This window comes from Chiloscyllium plagiosum, chromosome 27 (genome assembly GCF_004010195.1).
Source record: "Chiloscyllium plagiosum isolate BGI_BamShark_2017 chromosome 27, ASM401019v2, whole genome shotgun sequence".
NCBI lineage: Eukaryota > Metazoa > Chordata > Chondrichthyes > Orectolobiformes > Hemiscylliidae > Chiloscyllium > Chiloscyllium plagiosum.
In genome coordinates, this window is record NC_057736.1 from 24,094,181 (window position 1) to 24,113,821 (window position 19,641).

Below are 19,641 nucleotides of genomic sequence, written 5' to 3' on the forward strand. Positions count from 1 at the left end.
GTCAGTATGACCTGGTATTTCCCACTTATGGAATTCAAAGCCCATAAAGATATTCTTACCTGCTCAAGAGTCAAGGGTTACTGGCAGGCCACAATTGGATCACTCATGATTTTAATGAGTGACAGAGCTGACTTAAGCTCCTATTGCTTACAAATTAGTGGTCTAAGAAGCAGAGTGGGAAACCTTATCCGTGGTCTTCCCACTTGGTCAGCTCTTCTCTTGGTTTTCCATGAAAACCAGAGCATAGAATTTTCGAACTTTTCAAAAGGGAAAACCCATTGCATGGTAGGGTACCAAAATCAAACAAGATGACAAAGTCCAGTGTTCAACCATCAAGAAAGACATCATAGCAGGAACTCAAAGACTGCAATGGGTCTCAGTGTTCTCAGGTTAGAGAGAGAGGGAGGCAAACAGCCAGACATACTCTTAAACCAGCCAGTTGTACAGGAAATTGCAGTTATGAACTTGAGGTGAAGAGTGAGTCAGGCTCAATCACACTGCCTCCATGCTTGAAAAGTCTACAACACATTGATTTGGGAATGACCAATTGGGTGAAGCTTGAAAAGGCTGCCAGCATTGATAAAACTGCTGCCCAAGTTGATTCAGTGTCCTAAACCCAGAGACTCAGCAAACAAAATACTGTGACATGCAGAAAGTAAGCTAAACTAGTGGATGATCAAATGGAAAAGATAATATTAATTGCAGACCCTTGATTAAAAAAAATAATTGTATTTTTAAAAAATTACTTGTATCGTATTCTATATTTAACTTCTAAAAATTATATTCTGCTATACTGCACAAAGGAATACCAAATGTTAAATTTGCTCTGTCACTGCTTAACCCAGCTGGTAGTGCCTCCCAGCAGATCAACTGAAGTGATAGACCTGCTAATGGTTCTCTCAGTGCCCACACATTAGTTATTGCAAAAAGGGTCAAGCTGCAGGCTGGTGTGCACTATGCAGCTCAGTCTAGTCACATTGCACATGCAAGACCTAGTGGGATAACACAAGAGCTGTTAATTGCATGTATATGCTGCTAAAAAAAAACACACAACATTAATGATTTCACGGTCAATGTCAGTTATGAAAGTCGCTTAACATCATTAGATATGCTTGGAGATAAATGTCAGAAAATTAGAGGATCGATCCAACTCCAGCTCATTTTACAACATAAATGAACTGCATCTTAATAATGACAACTTGCATTTATATAATGCTTTTAACTTCGTAAAACAGTCCAAGGTTCACAGGAATTTCAACCACCAAATTCACCCTTGGCCACAAGATGAAGGCAGTGAGATGTAAAGATTGTTTTACAAAAAAAGGAGAGAGCTTAGGCCCCAGGCAAGTGAAGGTATGACAGTTAGTGATAGAACCTTTAAAATTTGGGATGTACGAGGAGGACTGAATTGGAGGAGAAATTTACAGAACTCAGCTTGAATGGGCGGGGGATGGGGGGTGGAGAGAAACAAGGCAGTGGAGGACTTTGCCAGCAAAACTCAACCTTTTAAAACTGAGCCATTGCCAGAACAAAGGAATGCCAGCCTAAGTCAGCAAGCACAATGGTGATGGATGAATTGAAGTTGGTCAAAGTTAGTATCAAGATGTTGGATGAAATAATGTTGATGTAGAAGATAGGAGACTGACCAGGTGTCATCATTCCAGGGTTAAGAGAGGGAAGAATGAGGGCTCTTGCCACAGAGCTGAAGCAGGGTGGGGGTAGGTAGCCCTGACGATGAAGAAAATATGAAGTTAGAAGCTCATCTGAGCATCAAAGAAGTGATACCTAAGTTTCAAATAGACTAGTTCAGACAGAAGCAGTGACCAAAAGGGGAGATGGAGTGGGTGGTGGAGGCCAAAGACAATGGCTTTGTCTTTCAATATGCACTTCCAGGAATAGATATTGAATAAAGAGAGTGTATCATGTCAAGGACAGTGGAGAGGTGAGAAAAGAAGTGAAAACACAGCTGGATGTCATCAGTGTAGAAGTGGAACCTGATACACATATTTGGGTTGTTTGGTCAGGTCAGAAACAGCAGAGGGACCAAAAGCAGATTCTAAAGGGAGGGCAGAGGCAGCAACACAGCATTGGGAATAGAAAACATTGCAGGTGATCCCTGGCCATGACTGGATAGATAAGATTGGAAGTAAACAAGGCAATCCTCCCAGCAGGATGGAAGGAAGAATTCAAAAGCAAAATAGCAAGAATCTTCTCACCCAAAATGCTGCATGGAATTTAATCCTCTCTCCTAATGTGAGTTTGGAGGCAGGAACATTGGATTGGGTCAGATGATGCAGAGTAAGGGCTGCATACCTTCCTGCCTCTGCAGCTATTATACTCAGGCAAGGAAGGCTCAAGGACAGCCTTCCCTTCTCACCACCCAATGGGGCCCTCGTGAGTCAGTAATGCACACTTTCAGACCTTTTCCAACCAACTCAGGTGGGATCTCCATGGTGGCTGAAGTGGCCACCAATGTGCCAGAAAAGCAAATCCTTGATAGCAGGTTCCCAAAGGCGATCCTTCATCATCAGGCATTCATTAGAGGACCCAGACGTACAAAGTGGGAGTGAGTGTGGTTCCACTCAGAGCCAACTGCCTGCCCTTAAATCTGACCCCACTAAATCACCCTATTGAGTCAGTGACCCCCTGCTGCCACCCCATTTTGTCCTCCCTCACTCGTGCCACTGCCTGAGAGGTGATGCCCTTTGCCACTAATTGGGCAGCAGAGGAAAGGGATATCTGCCTCTGGTGTCCTTAGTCTCAGGGAAAGCCCATCACTGCCTCATTAGGAAAGACTTGCTGTATTAAGTGCCCAAAAGGAGGTGATATAGAGTTCTTCCTGGATCTTCAGCCAGCAGATTGGGCAGTGATGGACTTTCCCCGGGATTAAGGACCCCAGGGCAGATATCCTTCTTCTCTGCTGCCCAATTAGTGGCAAAGGGCATCTCCTCAAGGGAGTGGCATGAGTGAGAGAGGACAAGATGGGGTGGCAGCAGGGTGTCACTGACTGAATAGAGTAATTTAATGGAGTCAGATTCAAGGGCAGGTAGGTAGCTCTGAGTGGAACCACACTCCATGGGGGCCTTAATCATAGCGAAAGCCCATCACTGCCCGATTAGGAAAGCCTTGCTGCATTCAGTGCCTAAAAGTAGGTGATGTAGGGTTCTTCCTGGCTCTTGAGCCAATAGAAGAGACCCTCAATGCCTGTATTAAATTCTACCCATGAACTTTGTTTCTCTCTCTTCAGATACAGGCTGTTTTCACTATTTTCTGTTTTAACAACAAAAGGAGGAGAATGATTTCATCAGCAATGAAAAAGCCAAAAATCAAATCAAGAAGAACAAGGCATAAGAATACTTTTGTCACATTTATGTAGAATGTCATTTGTAGCTTTGCTTTATACCCTTACAGTGCTGTGCAATGCCAGAAAGGCTCATTGGAGAGGTTTAGATATGGAGTTACAAAACAAATTGTGGCATAGATCTGAATCAAAGGAACCAAGGGTAACTTTAGTGAGGAAAGGAGAGATGAAGGCAGATTTAAAAGAGAAAAAGGGCAGTACCTGCAGAGATAAGACACTTAATTTCTGACAAAATTGGGGCCAAGAAAGAAAGCTATGTGATCAAAATAGACGAAATCAGGGCAAAGAATGCATGAGGGAAGTCTCACGGACAAGATATGCATGTAATGGGTGAGAAATAGGAAATAAACTAGAACAGGATGTGAGTTCAGGGCTTGGGAATGGGGGTTGTTTGGCCTGATGAACTAGGTAAAAGGAAGGAAGCAGCTAAAGCAGCTGATCAGAGAATGCCAATTTTAGTGACAATGTAATCCATTCACAAATGTCTGAAAGTTGTCGCTGGACACAAATTCAGAGACACATGGGAAACATTTCAGAGGACTATATGCAATGGAGTATAGAAACGAGGAATGGGATGGGGAAAGGAGCATTATTTTCACTTTCCAGAATGATGTTGGAAGAGTGAACAATTTTAGTCAGGAACAGCAGGGCCCACTGTACTTTGTGGGGTTGGGCATTTGGTGATGAATGGTATAACCAAACATCCACACTAAGTGTCCCATGAACTTAAGGGACCAAAGACTAAGTTTATACTGGAGTGATAAAAGCTCCATAAATGGTGTAATAATTTGCTAGAATGATAATGTCCTAAAAGCATTCAGATTCTGTAGATTACCCCATTACCATAATATGCCGCAGGTCCAAATGCAGGATAAGGTGGCATTGTGGTGGAGAAATACAGAACAAGATAGTTTATGTATGAGGGCAATTAACTGATGGGGCAGGGATACACGTTCTGGAACGCTACAGAAGGGGCCAATAGTCTTTTCCATCTGTTAGCAGTCCCTTACAATTGAAAAGGATAGGAATTAAATGTGACAGGTGAAGACCAAAAGAAACAGTATCCATTGCTGAGCTGCCTTTTCTACGTCTGCACACCTAATCCACTGGCTGCTGAATTGGAGGTGCTGCTGCAAAAAATAAGTTGCAAGGAGTGTGTGATATTGGGCGAGGCCTCTTTATCACCATCTGCGTAGGTGAAGATTGCAGCTTGGATTATGGTAGAGTCTTTCTGGAGGCCAAGACCCATTAGGTACAGTCACTGTCAATGCTATGCCCACTTCACCTGAAAGCAGGTGGAACAATTTTAAAATATGTGCCTTCAATGTCATGAAGCTTGTGACTATCCATTGCTTGACAGGTGTAATTAGCTGCAAATATTATTTTTGCACATAACATTTTTGCAATCTGCCATAACTGGAATGCTAGCCACCCTTTAGTGCCATGACTGGAGTATTTCTGAAAAATCATCCAGCAAAGGGTTGTCACATCCCTACCATGAGGCCAGGAAAGGCAAAGTAAAGACTGATACTGGTTGACATGACGGATCACAAGAATCTTAATCAAGAAACCAAAACTATGCAATAAAAAATGGCTTCAAAAATTGTTAACATCAAATCTATTTCCATGTACAATTTAAATAGCCCTGATTGTTCACCTCACGTAAGCATAAGTTGGAATTAAATACTGCCAGCACAAGGACTGGAAAGAAATGGAGGGCATGTTATGAAACAACTGCAGTGCTCTTCTACCCATTACATATTTTCATATTGCAATCAAATACTCATCTGATTCAAGTGCAAACCTGCCCTGCAGATCACTGGAAACACACATTATACAATCAAAGGATGGAAACCTGGTTTACTGGGTCTCCACCACATTTGATTGCCTGTAATATTATTGTTTCTTAGCTAATGGGATGTTTTGATACAAACACTTGTCCCACCAGTTCCATATTGCTACAACACAATAAATATCATTACCAATCACACAGGATTCTGGACTCTTTAAGGATTTTAACATGTGTAAACATGAACCCTCACTGAAATGAAGAATGTTTCCACAGAATAAAGTCGATCTCTCATATTTGTGAGAAGTGTAGACTATTTTCAGTTACATAGTAAAATTCTTGCAGATTCTCACTGACAGGACATTGTAGCTGAGGTTTGTCCACATCAGAGACTACGTGCAAATTTCTGTATTAAAAACCAACTGAATGTCACCAGAGAGCAGATTAATATTCATCATTTGTACGTATACTACATTTGGAATGCGTTTGACAGATTTAACAGATGGAATGGACAGAGCCCTTATCTGGTAACAAGTCTTTTTCTTTCATTAAAATATTTGAAAGAAGAATTTTTTTGAAACTATTTTGGATCCAATGCAGAGACTGCCCTACTGTTAGGTTGACCCATTTTAACTAAAAAATCTGTTATGTACAAGCTGAGCTCCATTTTAATCCACACATATATCGCAGCTTTGATAAGCCAGAATCTGTGGAAAATACAGGAACAAATGTGATCCTCCCTTACACTGTCCATACCAACACCTGATTACCACTCCCAAGAACATCAAACGCTGTGATTAGCCAGTGGGAGGCTAGCTCTCTTCTCATGTTTGTTGTGGGAGACAAATGATTCCTAAATTTTAGTTTTGTCTGTATATGCTAAAGTAGACTAGCAATGTCAGCAATAACTCAAACATACACATTATTAATTGACCACAAATTATCACTCCATTGAGCAGTGAACCAACATTCACCACATATACAAATAAAGAGTTGAATTAGCGGAGATGCAATATCATTCTTTCAGAAACAGGAAGGAGCTAAATGATTAATTTGTGCTGCAAGCCTGCTGCAAGAATAAACAGCCAAGACAATGAATTTAAGCCAAGATTACGTGAAGGAAGTTAAATGTTACATTTAGTAGAATGGTATTTTTCTACAGGTGACTCGATGCTTTTTGATATATAATTCTTATATTATTTCTCAGTAATTAACCGCAAATTGCCACTTCAAAAATTTGCAGTGATCACATTGAAACCATTAATACTTTGTGCAGCTAAGCTCATACATTAGCCACATGAAGTGCACTATTTGAGTACCATATAGAACTAGCAATCACACCCAAGTAAATGGAGCCAAAATGCAATACTACTGTACAGTATGCTATTAAAAACAAACAGACCTGGGAGTAATTCAAGGCTGTGGTTATGAACCACTTGAACTGAGCTCTTATGGTTTGTTGTCATGTGAACCCCACTTCAATTGTTGCCTTGTAATCGCTCCTGGGTATTAATTATTCTCAATATAAAAACGCAATGAATCGTGATGATAAACATCATTAAAAATATATGTGTGCTCAATGTCACTAAGCATTTCTCAAGCATCATCAATGCATCAAAAACAAAGTACCTTAAAGATTCTTCGAAATCAAATAAAGGAAGGCAAAATCTGATTAGATTATAGCTTTTGAATTCACTTCAAATAATCTTCTATTTCAATCTATTTTCATTGAATCCGGTTCTTGAAATTTACACGGAGAATAAGTTAATTTGTTAAATTCATTATCTAAGTAGTTAGTTACTAATTGGAATGTGTGCAAACTGGTTCTCCAAACTCACATCATCAAATTATTTTGTTCATAGTAGAGCTATCCATATGTGTGGTTACCAAACTATGTACAGACATATGTCTTTCCCCGACTAAAAGGGAAGGCAAACATCCTACGATTGCCTGGGGGAGTGGATGGAAATTGATTGTCAATACTCAAGGTTTGTTTTTCCAGCTGCCGAAAGTATATCTTTATTCCTGCATCACTTAGATAGCCTGCTTAAAAATCAGGAAGTCATTTGTACCAATGCAAAGCCAAAAAAAAGTGATATTTTAAAATGTCATTGATTCATTCCAGTGAAAGTGAAAATGCAGCAGAACTGATCGACTTTGCTACTTAGAAATTCTGTGCTGTGAGAATATCAATTATACATGTACAAGGTCTTGGAACATTGTTTCCAAGTTATAGGTGCTACATAAATTCAAGTTTTTTTTGCAATGCATTAATGAACAAAAGTACATAAATGAGAACTAAATATCAAAATTATGCAGTGTAGAGTATAAGGACACCTGACAACAAACAGCACCACAAGAACAGTTTGTGACAAATTACCTTGGGTAGAGGTAAGTCCTCAAATCAGATGAACTTCTGGATCTAAACATTGGCCTGGGAATATTAAACTGGGCAAAATTTTCAGCGACCCAAATTTCACATTGCTCTTAACAGGAGGAATATGTGAACTGACATATTGAGACTAGAGGTAGTTGGTTGCTTGGAAATTGATTAGTAGATTGCAGCAACAGAACTGGCACAGGAGAACATGTTGGATTTTATCTAACCATTGAGGAGCTGTCAAAATCCCAAGAGGTGAAGTGGAAATTGCACACCACTGGGAGCTCAACCGGTGCTAAACAGATTCTTGCACTGGAACTCACACCTCAAAGGCTTTGGTGCTCTTTATCGTTAAAAGTTGCATTGATGTGCACCCAAAACCATTTTCCATCAACTTGAATCTAGCAGTATAAAATGCAACCCTAACTTATGCAGAGGTCACTTATTCTTGCAGCAAGACAATGGAAACCCAACAATATTAATTTCTACTTTAAACATAAATACTAAATCAAAGTGAATATTTTGCATGCCCAAATTCATAGAAAATAGCTCAAAAATGGCACCCGAGGTTTCTTCCAGTTGGGAAAACCCGAATCAAATGAATAACATCCAGTTGACCTTTTTTATTTTGCCAAAATGCGCAAATAATCCTTCTTTGTATCTACAGCGAGCACAATAAAATGAGACTTTTATAATAGAATTGCATCTATTAATTCAGCGTAAAACTGAACCAGAGACAACAGCGGCTCAAGCTCACTCGCTATGGGCAAGGGATTTACCGCTGCCTGATTAACGGGCTGTACACAGAGATTTATCCCTGCAAATCCCCAGCAATGCAAATAACCACAGAAAGGCAACCACTCGTTTCATAGCAATTGAATTTCGGCTTACCAGATCAGAAGTGAGAGATGGTATGGGGGAAAACTAAAGTTGTTCTAAGGAAGAATCCACTTCGTGCTGGAATTAGAAATATGGTAATTGTTCCATGTTAAAACAACCAAGATCATCTTCTTTCAATCACAAATCGTGGATTAATAACTTCACCCCCCTCCCCCCCGCAGCGAAATACCTCAAATAATTCAACTTCCAGCATCATCCATTCATCTAGTGTACAGTATAAGTTCAGATCACGACTCTTTAAACTATATGCAAATCTACTTAAACCGCGTTCAATCTCACTGAAAGTAGTTAAAGGTGAACCGGTATGATGTGCTACACAAATACACGGAGACACCAAGAATAACTGGCACTCAAGGTCATCGCAAGTAAATTAGCGCGATCTGTTAAATTATAAAGGCTGCAGAGAAAATCGCGACACATAACAATTGCTGTCCGGTTTAAGCTCAGATTGTCAGTGCTCACGAAAATAAAACCGTTATCTTCCACACTGGAGATTATACGTCCAGGTATATATTTCAAGCGCTGTCCTTTACCTTGTTAAACGATCAAATACAGTGTTGCCTGTACCTTAGCTGTCTTATATGAAGCATGTCCTAATGTGAGGACGATGTGAAATGGACACAGTTCAGAAGCACAATGCAACAATGTAACACTTCACAGCTGGGCTGATTGAAACAGGGAGAGCGCGCCCATTCCATTCGCAGGGGTGGAACGAACACATTCAGAACATACGCCGCAACTGGTGCCTTCAGTTTATGAACACAAATTAGATATGGGCTTTGTCTGCACCCTCTGACTGTAAAACAGACTGACACTTTGGCTCCCCATTTCCTGGAGTGAAGGGAAAAGTTAGTATGGAGCTATCCCACCTACCCCGACCCCCCCGGCTCCTGCGTGGTTTTGGTGTACTCCCGCGAACTGAGTCTTCCAGCAGGATGTCCATGCTGTATCAATGAATGGAGGAGATGCTCTTGAACCCTGCGGCTCGATCACGCTGATTCACAGGAGTTGCGGCATAGACGAGTTGTCTTACACGACATTTCCAGTTGAAGCTCACGGGTGGAGATTTCATTGACCAATACTAAAGTGCCTTAAGCCACAGCAAGGTCTTGCAATGCTGCAAAGAAATGCGGCATTTTGCAGTGTTAAACTTTAGCACGAACGGGAAAGCTATTATCTGCGTCTTTAATAAGATATGTCACAGTAACACAGCAAGTTTAGCTGATCCCGGACTTTATAATAATATCTTCAGATTGGGAAATGGGTGACTGAGACATGTACCGATTGGAACATTATGGGTATAGGTGTGTGGATGGGAGGGAGTTACTATGAAGGTCAATCTGGAAATATAATTCCAGCCCTGGTTTATAGGTAGTTTAATTGGTCACAAAACATACTCCTGAATGTGGTATTTTCCCAAATGACTGGTCCTGGGACCTTCTCGTATCTACCCCTTTACCAATATATAATACTGGGTAAGCATAATTTGAGGTAGCTTGGTGCTAGCAATCCCCCTTTGCCCTGGGATGATCCAGTGTACAGTGGGAGAGAAGAGAGGAGGCAGTGGCCTAGCAGTATTAGTGCTAGACTGCTAATGCAGAAAGCCAGGTAATATTTCTGGGGACCTGGATTCAAATCCTAATGGTTGAATTTGAATTCAATAAAATTATGAGACTGATCAATGACCATTGTCAGGAAAAAAAACCCATCTGATTCACTAATGTCCTTTAGGGAAGGAAACTGCCATCCACGCCTGGTATGGCCTAGACATGGCCCCAGACACCTCTGGGCAATTAATGACACCCTCATCCCATGATTGAATTAAAAATAAGAGAAGACCATGGAGTATCTACAGAAGAAGCATTATTCCTAGCTGACAAGGTTTATTGTATGATAATAATACATACATTTAGTCAGACATAATTACTAAAATCTTACTTAACCAGTACAAACAATTCCCTGTGACACCAAGTGTAGAACTCTTTGGTTCCATCCATAGACTGCTTGTGACATCAGTAGATTGGGTGGAGCCAATGTCCACAATAATCCATTCCAAACCATTATTGTTGCAATACAGGGATAGCAAACCAAACCAAATTAACTTCAATATCACTGGATTCATAACAGTGACATTAAAACATTCAATGGCCCTCCAAATTGCTCGATTGTTTTGACCTAGACTTTAAATAACTGATATTAGACATCAAGTTTATAACTTAAACAAAAAAATATCAATAATGTAACTTTAGTAGAACACAGTTAAACAACAAAGCAATTTAATTAATTTCTATGATGTAAGCCTGATTTTCTTTGATCTAAACACCCACACACACCAACAGACAGACACGGTTAAGGGACAAATTGAAAAATAAAATGAAAAATCATAATTTGCCAGTTAAATAACTGTTTCAATTATGAATACCATACCTTCATGAAATCCTTCGATTATGCATTACCGATACGTAAGGCTGTATATCTTACTCAAATTCCAAAGTTACCTCTCAATGCAAATAAATTCTGCAGATCTCTGAAGACTTGTACTGATTTCTTACAGACTGGGATTATTTTCTCAGAACTTTCAACAAGTCAATAACTGGACAATAACTAGAGAGAGCAAAAAACAAAACCAACCCTAGTCCAGAAGTTTCCAAAATCCAGCCAGAGTCAGTTAACTCATCTTTTTTCAACATTCTCTATGTTTGGTTGGCTAGCACCATTCCTCCTTTGAATGACAAATTCAAAATGCAACCAGCTGCCAGTCCCTGAACACAGCAACATCTCAGTTCCAGGTCATCTACAGTTTCTTTAGAGCAGTAATTAACTTGCATTATCTTTCCAGGCCAGTTTCCAACAGCAAATGTTTGTCTTTTGTTCTCTCCTCTTTTTTTAAACAAGTTGTTCAAAGTTCAAATCTCCTTAAGCCACAGTTCCAACCAAAATAAGAAAAATAATTGATAGTCTTAACATTCCCTTCCCATCCATGCCCAAGTATGTATCCCCATCATTAAGTAATTGTATAATCATGTATATAACTATGTTACCTTTACCAATTTCTCCCCCAAATCTCTGACTTCACAAATGAGGACAGTCTAAATTTTCCACAATTCTCTTAGTACACATTTTCTTCAGGTCTGGAAGAATGGTAGGCCTTTCATTTGAGCACTGTTGACTCTGACTCTGATCAGTAGATCAAATTTGCCCTGGAGAATCTTTTAGCTCTCAGATATCCTTCAGAGAATGTAGCATTCTTTGCAAACACTGCTAATCATTCCGTTACCTTATCTGGTGTACATAATTTCCTAAACTTCCTTATTGGAAGACAGCTGCATTACTGAAATAAATACTTTCTTCCTTGGTATAAACTGGATTTCTGGAGCAGTCATTTGCTTTACAATTGAAAGAGGGAGACTTTTATTAAGTATTGTGAATGTTTAGGCGAGACAGCTTTCTTTTCTTTGCTGGATTGTTAATATTGGTCTGATTTGAAGGAGCCATATGCAGCTTACGCCCCTTAAGTTGTTGGCCAAGCAGGATATCTTCAGTCGCCCAGTGTGATTGCTTGATTGCTAAAGTAATTCTTTTTCAGACTCTCAGTCATCTGACTGAAAGCTTGTTTCTCACTCAGTACACTCTCACCTTTTTAGTACAGACTGTTCTGTTATAGAAGACAAACAATTGCTATTATTGTGAAGTACCTGAATTCTTTTATGTTACTCTCTTATGATATAATAAATGATTTCATTTGATGGTTTCCTTTGTTTGTGTTCTGACCTGAGTCTTGGAAAGCCAAATAGGTCTTCTCCCATTTGTCTCCTGATTGGTTGGTCATGAAGGGTATATTCCTGGACCAATCACCCGACAGTTTCTGGATCAGTTGTTCTCTGGATGTCATTGACTTCCTCCAACTCTTCTGAAGGGATTGAGGTTGAGATGTGAACACAGACTCAAAAGTGATTGCCAAAAATGTATGCACTCCAACTCTCTTATGTGTGTTCCAATGTAAGGATACTTGCAGCAATTCAATGCTACTGACAACAATCCTATTTGCATCTGAGTAACTGGTTTGATAAGACAGTAACATTTGCTCCTGTATCAAGCATAAAATCAACAGGCTATGCATTGCCTTAGACAATTTCATCTCCAAACTTATCCGAATTAGTTAGTTCCCGTAGGAATGCCTTCGATATATTCTCCAATTGACGTACTTTGTTAAATGAAAGTATAATTTCCAATAGGGGTGGATATCCTATGTGTAGTCTACCACCTGTACTTCCTCCACACTGAAATGGTATCTTCCTTCTGCAAATCTTCTGTAATTAACCTACAATTTTACAAAGGTAGCATTCCTTAATGATAGTTAAATATTGCCTATGCCAATGAGCCCTAATTGTCTCACTGCGTGGTCATCGATTTTAAGCACCAACTGTTTGGTTTATTCTTGATGTAGGTTTGTCACATGCCTCTCTACAGTGTCCATACCATATAAATTGGTTAGACTCTGTCGCCTTCTAGAAACAGTGTTGGTCTTCTCTCAGGATCTTTTTTTGAGTCTTTCTGGATTCTGCTAATATTTAAACAGTATTATCCAAAGGTAAATCTTCCTTGGACTGTAATAAAAGTGACAAAGATTCATCGATAATTCTAAAGTACTGTTCCTTATGAATTCTAATTTCAAGCTTCTACATTCAGTTTCACCCTAACCTGTAAATTAATGGAATTAGCAGTGATTTTCATGGCAAGTGAACTCTTCCATTAAATCTTATTCTAGAATTATTGATTCTCAAATTCAAATAATTATCAAAGCCTTCAGGAAATCTTCAAAAACTTATAGGTGGTTGGGAAAGTGGCAGAATGGGTAACTATGCAATTTTCCATGTCCATGGCTGAAAACAGCCTGGTGGAGGCATGCAGTTTGTGGCAATGGTTGTGACTGATGACTTGAAGCTCATTTGACTTAATTGGAAAGCAGAAAATATTATCCCTACAGATATTTTGCAGAATCTGAAGCTGCTGAAACCTTAATGTAAAATTAATTTTGCTGAAATATTTCAGTGGAAAATCCAATTAATGCAAAACTATGCCCAGGATGACTTATGATTAACGAGCTCCTCTATTATCATTTTTAATAGTGTCTTAATCTTTATATATTTAATGCTTTGGTTAGGATGGAAAAGAAAAATAATGCCTTGACATCTACTCATAATTATTATCAAAACATCTTTACTGAAAATGACATATGTGAACAAATGGGGAAGGATAAGATTGCGCTAGATTCCAATGTACCAATGATTGATGTTCAGGTTGAGTGCTAGAGATTAATAGTGTTAATTTGGTGGAGTTGAGGGAGGAGAGTGGTGGTGGGAAGGTATGAGACAATGACTGTGTGGAATCATAAGTCAAAGAGGAGTAGAAAGTAGAACATGGAACAGCATAGCACAGGAATGGGCTGTTTGGCCCAACATTTCTGTGCTGACCATAATGCCCTTCTAGACTAATCTCATCTACTTGCATATGGTCCGTACCTGTCACGTGTCTGTCCAAATGCCTCATAAACTTTCCTGTTATATCTGCTTCTACCACCTCCACTGGAACCACCCTCTGTGTAAAACATCTGCCTCACACATCTCCTTTAAACATTCCCCTTCTCGTTTAAACCTAATCCCCCTAGTAATTGACACTGCTGTCCTAAGAGAAAGATTTCAACTATTCACTCTGTCTATGCCTCTCATTATCTTACATACTTCAGTTAAGTTTCCCCTCAGCCTCCGATGCCCTAGTGAAAGCAATCAAATTTTGTCTAACCTCTCCTTATAGTAATACACTCCAATCCAAGCAACATCCTGGTAGAACTCTTTTGCACCCTCTTCCAAACCATGCATTCTGAGAGGAGCTGCAAGTGGACATACTTCTTGTGGACACAGCCATCAGAGACATTGGACTTTTCTCTGATCACCCACATCTCAAAGGAGGGCTGACCACTCCATGAACTGCCATTACTACCCCTCTAGTAACCATTGGATTAAAAGAAAAGGAAAGATCTTACCTGATCAACCTTAATGCTGCTCTGTCTCCTCAGTAAAGTCTGGTGCTCAGCAAAGCCTGCACTTTGACCTCACAGCCCTGTCCAAAATGGTCATTCCCCAATTCTTCTCCCAGAATTCCTTTCAGTTGCTTCTTGCTATTGCCCTTTTTTTTGGAGGCTCTGCCTCCTACTGAGCACCAGGTCCTCTGCAATCCCCTTCTCAGATGTGGTGACTGAGGCAACTTCTCTCAGAATTTTCCTCAGCAACTTCTCACTAAATGACAAACTAGAACCAAAATTCAGTTCCTACTTTTGCAAAACCTGGAAAAGTACATCCACATTTTATACTTGACAGAAAAACTAACCCCATCATCACTTCTCTTCAAGTAAATTCCTCGGTTAAAAATAAGAAATTACCTATTTCACTTCCTAGTCAAGAACCAACTAATGAAACCATACATGCAGAAATTGCAAATTCAAAATGTGCCCACTTCTATAACATTAGTAGTTGTAAATTACAGAGAAGAAAACTGTTTGTGGAGTTACTACATGAACCACAAAGTGAAGAATTATCATTTGTTAAACAAAAATGTTGTGGAGTCACAGCAAGATGAAGACATTAGAATCGATTAGATTTATTCCCTTCATTAACACATTGCGAAATGAATACCTTGTTCCTACCCATAACAGAAATAACAGAAGTAGTGTAGTTATTGCAAAATATTTTGCTTGTTAATTTCTATTCATACTTCACTGGTTATTATAGTGCTAGGTTTACCGCCACCCACATTTAACAATTTAAAAGTTTACAATCAATCACCCTCCAAGCTAAACACCATCCTGGCTTGGAACTAGATCGCCATCTTTCACAACTGTTTGATTAAAATCTTAGAACTTCCAGCCTAACAGTACTTGAGGGTATATCCAGTCTGAAGAAAGGGAGTGTAGCGTGTTTAAGGCCAAGGTGACTGACAGATAATTTGCCTAGTGATGACAGTTCAGCAACCAGTGAACTCATTATGGCAGATTTCGTAATCTGATACTTGAGTGAGATAGATTTGCAGATCTACAGGGCACTGTAGATAATTGACCAGTTATCCAGGTTCTGTACAAATCCAGGAAAAATATGTCTGTGTTTGGACAAGCACTGGGAAAGCTGACAGACATTGTGTTTGTTAAGCTACACAGTTTTACCTGGCTTAGCAGTATCCTTGTGTACATTGGAGATCTACAAATCCTGGTTTTGTCAACCAATAGTCGCAGAGTGTGGTGCTCGAAAATTACAGCCGGTTAGGCAGCATCCGAGGAGCAGGAGATTCGACATTTCCAGCATAAGCACTTCATCAGGAATGAGACTTGTGGCCCAAGGGGGCTATGAGATAAATGAGAGGGGGATGGGATGGGAGGAAGGTAGCTGGGAATGCAATAGGTAGATGAAGGTGGGGATGAAGGTGATAGGTCAGAGACAAGGATGGAACGGATAGGTGGGAAGGAAGATGGACAGGTAGGACAGTTCAAGAGGGCAGTGCTGAGTTGGAAGGTTGGATCTGAGGAGAAATGAAAAAACCAGTGAAATCCACATTGATCCCACATTGATCTTGGTTGGAGGGTCCCAAGGCAGAAGCTGAGGCATTCTTCCACCAGGCGTCAGGTGGTTAGGGTTTGGCAGTGGAGGAGGCCCAGGATCTACATGTCCTTAGCGGAGTGAGAGGGGAATGGAAATGTTTGGCCACCGGGTGGTGGGTTCTTTCATGCATGTGTTCCAGAGATGTTCTCTGAAGCGATCCACAAGTTGGCATCCTATCTCCCCAGTATAGAGGAGACCACATCGGGAGCAACGGACACAGTAGATGAAGTGTGTGGAAATACAGGTAAATTTCTGTCGAATGTGGAAGGATACTTTCGGGCCTTGGATGGAGGTAAGAGGGGAGGTGAGGGCTCAGGTTTCACACTTCTTGCGGTGGCAGGGGAAGGTGCCGGGAGTGGAGGGTGGGTTGATGGGACGTATGAACCTAACAAGGGAGTCGCGGGGGGAATGGTTTCTCCGGAATGCACATGGGGTGGGGAGGGAAATATATCCCTGATGGTTGGGTCTGTTTGTAGGTGGCACAAATGGAGAATGATGCGATGTATCCAGTGGCTGGTGGGGTGGAAGGTGAGGACCAGTGGGGTTCTGTCCTTGTTGTGATTGGAGGGGTGGAGGGCAGGGATGCGGGAAATGGAGGAGATGCGCTGGAGGGCATCGTTGACCATGTGGGAAGGGATACATGAACACCAACTAGCCACAAAAAGACATGACCCTCTCTCACTAGTATCCTCACATACAGATGAGGAAGGACACCATTTCGACTAGGACAACACATCCATCCTAGGACAAGCCAAACAAAGACACACACGAGAATTCCTACAAGCATGGCATTCCAACCGGAACTCTATCAGCAAATACATCGAGTTAGATCCCATCTACCACCTCCTGAGAAAAAGAAAAGGAAGTGACTTCACCACAGGAAATAACATCACCACTGGAAATTACATCACCAACACAAAGAAACCCAAACATATAAATAGAAAGCAGAAATTTTCAGCATTGCTTCGCCTGACATCCGCTGAAGATGTTACCTAGTAGGGTAGCGAAACCGTCTGGAAATGAACCTTGCAGCTCAGCGAGCAAACCTACATCAGGTTGAGCTTGCCAATTGGATACAAAATTGGCTTAATGGCAGGAGACAGAAGGTGGTGATGAAGAGTTGTTTTTCAGACTGGAGGCCTGTGACCAGCAGTATTCCACACAGATCAGTGTTGGGTCCACTTTTGTTTGTCATTTATATAAATGATATAGATGAGAATATCATAAGCATGATTAGTAAGTATGTGGATGACAACAGTATGTGGGCAGTAAAGAAGGTTATTTAAGATTACAAAGAGATGTTGATCAATTGGGTCAATGAGCTGAAGAGTGGCAGGTGGAGTTTAATTTGGATAAATGTGAGATAATGCATTTTGGCAACATAAACAAAGGCAAGACTTCTACAATTAAAAGGAGAGCCTTGGGTGATGTTGTAGAACAGAGAGTCTTGAGGGTTCAGATATATAATTCTTTGAAGTTTGCATAACTTATAGATAGGGTGTTTAAGAAGACATTTAGCACGCTTGCTTTCATTGCTCAGACCTTTGAGTATAAGAGTTGGGGTGTTATGTTGAGATTGTACAGGACATTGGTAAAGCCTCTTCTGGAGAACTGTGTACAGTTCTGGTCTCCCTGTTTCAGAAACGCTATTATTAAGCTGGGGAGTGTTCAGAAGAGATTTACCAGGATGTTACCAAGAATGTAGGGTTTGAGTTATAAGGATGGTCTGGGACTTTTTCAATGGCGCATAGGGGGTTGAGAGGTAGCATTATAGATGTTTATAAAATAATGATGGATATAGATAAGGTGAATGGTGTGCTTTTTTTCCCAAGGGTGAGGAATTTCAAGACGAGAAGATATATTTTTAAGGTAAGACTTGAAAGATTTTTTTAAAATGAGGGTAATTTTTTTAAAAACAGCATTTCATGTGTGAAATAATATTCCAGATGAAGTGGTGGATATGTACGGTTACAACATTTAAAAGACATTTGCATAAGTACATGAATAAGAAATATTTGGAGGGATGTGGGCCAAGCACAGGCAGGTGGAACTACATTAGTTTGGGATTATGGTCGGCATGGATTGGTTGAACCAAAGGATCTGTTCCTGTCCTGTATGATTCTATGATCTATAACAGTTCACCTGTACTCCTGAAGACTTAAGCTCTGGAACTAGCTGGATTAGAGTGGTGCTGGAAACACATTCCATCCACCTGGACACCCCGTTCTGGCCTATTACCCACCCTTGAACTCTTCATCCATCAAAGTTTTACCTGCACATCCACCAATATCATTTATTGTACCCGTTGCTCCCGATGCAGTCTCCTCTACATCGGGGGGACTGGACGCCTCCTTGCAGAGCACTTTAGGGAACATCTCTGGGAACATCACCCGCACCAATCAACCACACCACCCTGTGGCCCAACATTTCAACTCCCCCTCCCACTCTGCCAAGGACATGGAGGTCCTGGGCCTCCTTTAGCGCCGCTCCCTCACCACCCGACGCCTGGAGGAAGGACGCCTCATTTTCCACCTTGGAACACTGCAACCCCAGGGCATCAATGTGGACTTCACCAGTTTCCTCATTTCCCCTTCCCCCACCTCACCCCAGATCCAAACTTCCAGCTCAGCACTGTCCCCATGACCTGTCCTACCTGCCTATCTTCTTTTGCACCTATCCACTCCACCCTCCTCCCTGACCTATCACCTTCATCCCCACCCCTATTCACCTATTGTACTCTATGCTACTTTCTCCCCACCCCCACCCTCCTCTCATTTATCTCGCCACCCTTCAGGCACTCGGCCTGTATTCCTGATGAAGGGCTTTTGTCCGAAACGTTGATTTTCCTGCTCCTCGAATGCCGCCTGAACTGCTGTGCTTTTCCAGCACCACTCTACTCCAGAATCTGGTTTCCAGCATCTGCAGTCATTGTTTTTACTCTGGAACTAGCTGCAAGCTAAACTATTTCAGCACTGTTACAACAATGGAATCCACCTGACAGGGAGGACAGTTTCCCAAATATATCATGTCTCCAAAAAGCAGAGTAAAACCAAGAGGACCTATTATCACCCCATCAGTCTGCTCTCAATCTTTCGCCAGACGATGCAAGGTGTGACTGACTAAGTTAGACTTATTCATCAGAATTGATTCACCAGTGCTCAGTTTGTTTTCTGCCGGGTCACTTGGTTCAAACAAGGATTGAAAAAAAGCTGACACAAGAGATGAGGAGAGAGTGACTGCCCTTGACATCAAGACTGCATTTGACCAAGTGTGAAAGCAAGGAATCTCAACAAAATTGAAGCCAATGGGAATTGAGATGAAGGTTTTCTACTGGCTGTACTTTTACTTGTAAAAAGGAAGATGCAGTTTTTGGAGACCTGGATGAGTGCAGCTCCTATAATAATCAAGAAGTTATCACTGTTCAGGTAAAAGCAGTTTGCTTGATTGGCACCCCATTCGACACCTTCAATATTCATTCCCTCCACCAGTATTATACAGTGGAAGCAATGTGCACCATCTGCAAGATGCAATTTCAGCATCTCACCAGGGCTTCTTCGGAAGG

At 40.9% G+C, this 19,641-nt stretch overlaps 1 protein-coding gene across 3 annotated transcripts in view; it reads right to left on the reverse strand.

Moving 5' to 3' along the window:
• LOC122563655 (hippocalcin-like protein 1) overlaps window positions 1–9,120 on the reverse strand; it is a 149,843-nt gene extending 140,723 nt beyond the window's left edge. The window contains exons 1-2 of one of the 3 annotated variants that reach the window (XR_006315685.1): window positions 8,964–9,120; window positions 8,422–8,487 (exon numbers count right to left, since the gene is read on the reverse strand). The gene's annotated coding sequence lies outside the window, so the exon portion shown is untranslated. The remainder of the gene's footprint in view (window positions 1–8,421; window positions 8,488–8,963) is intronic. The other 2 variants (XM_043717677.1, XM_043717676.1) reach the window with 2 other exon arrangements.
• Between the last annotated feature and the right edge of the window lie 10,521 nt (window positions 9,121–19,641).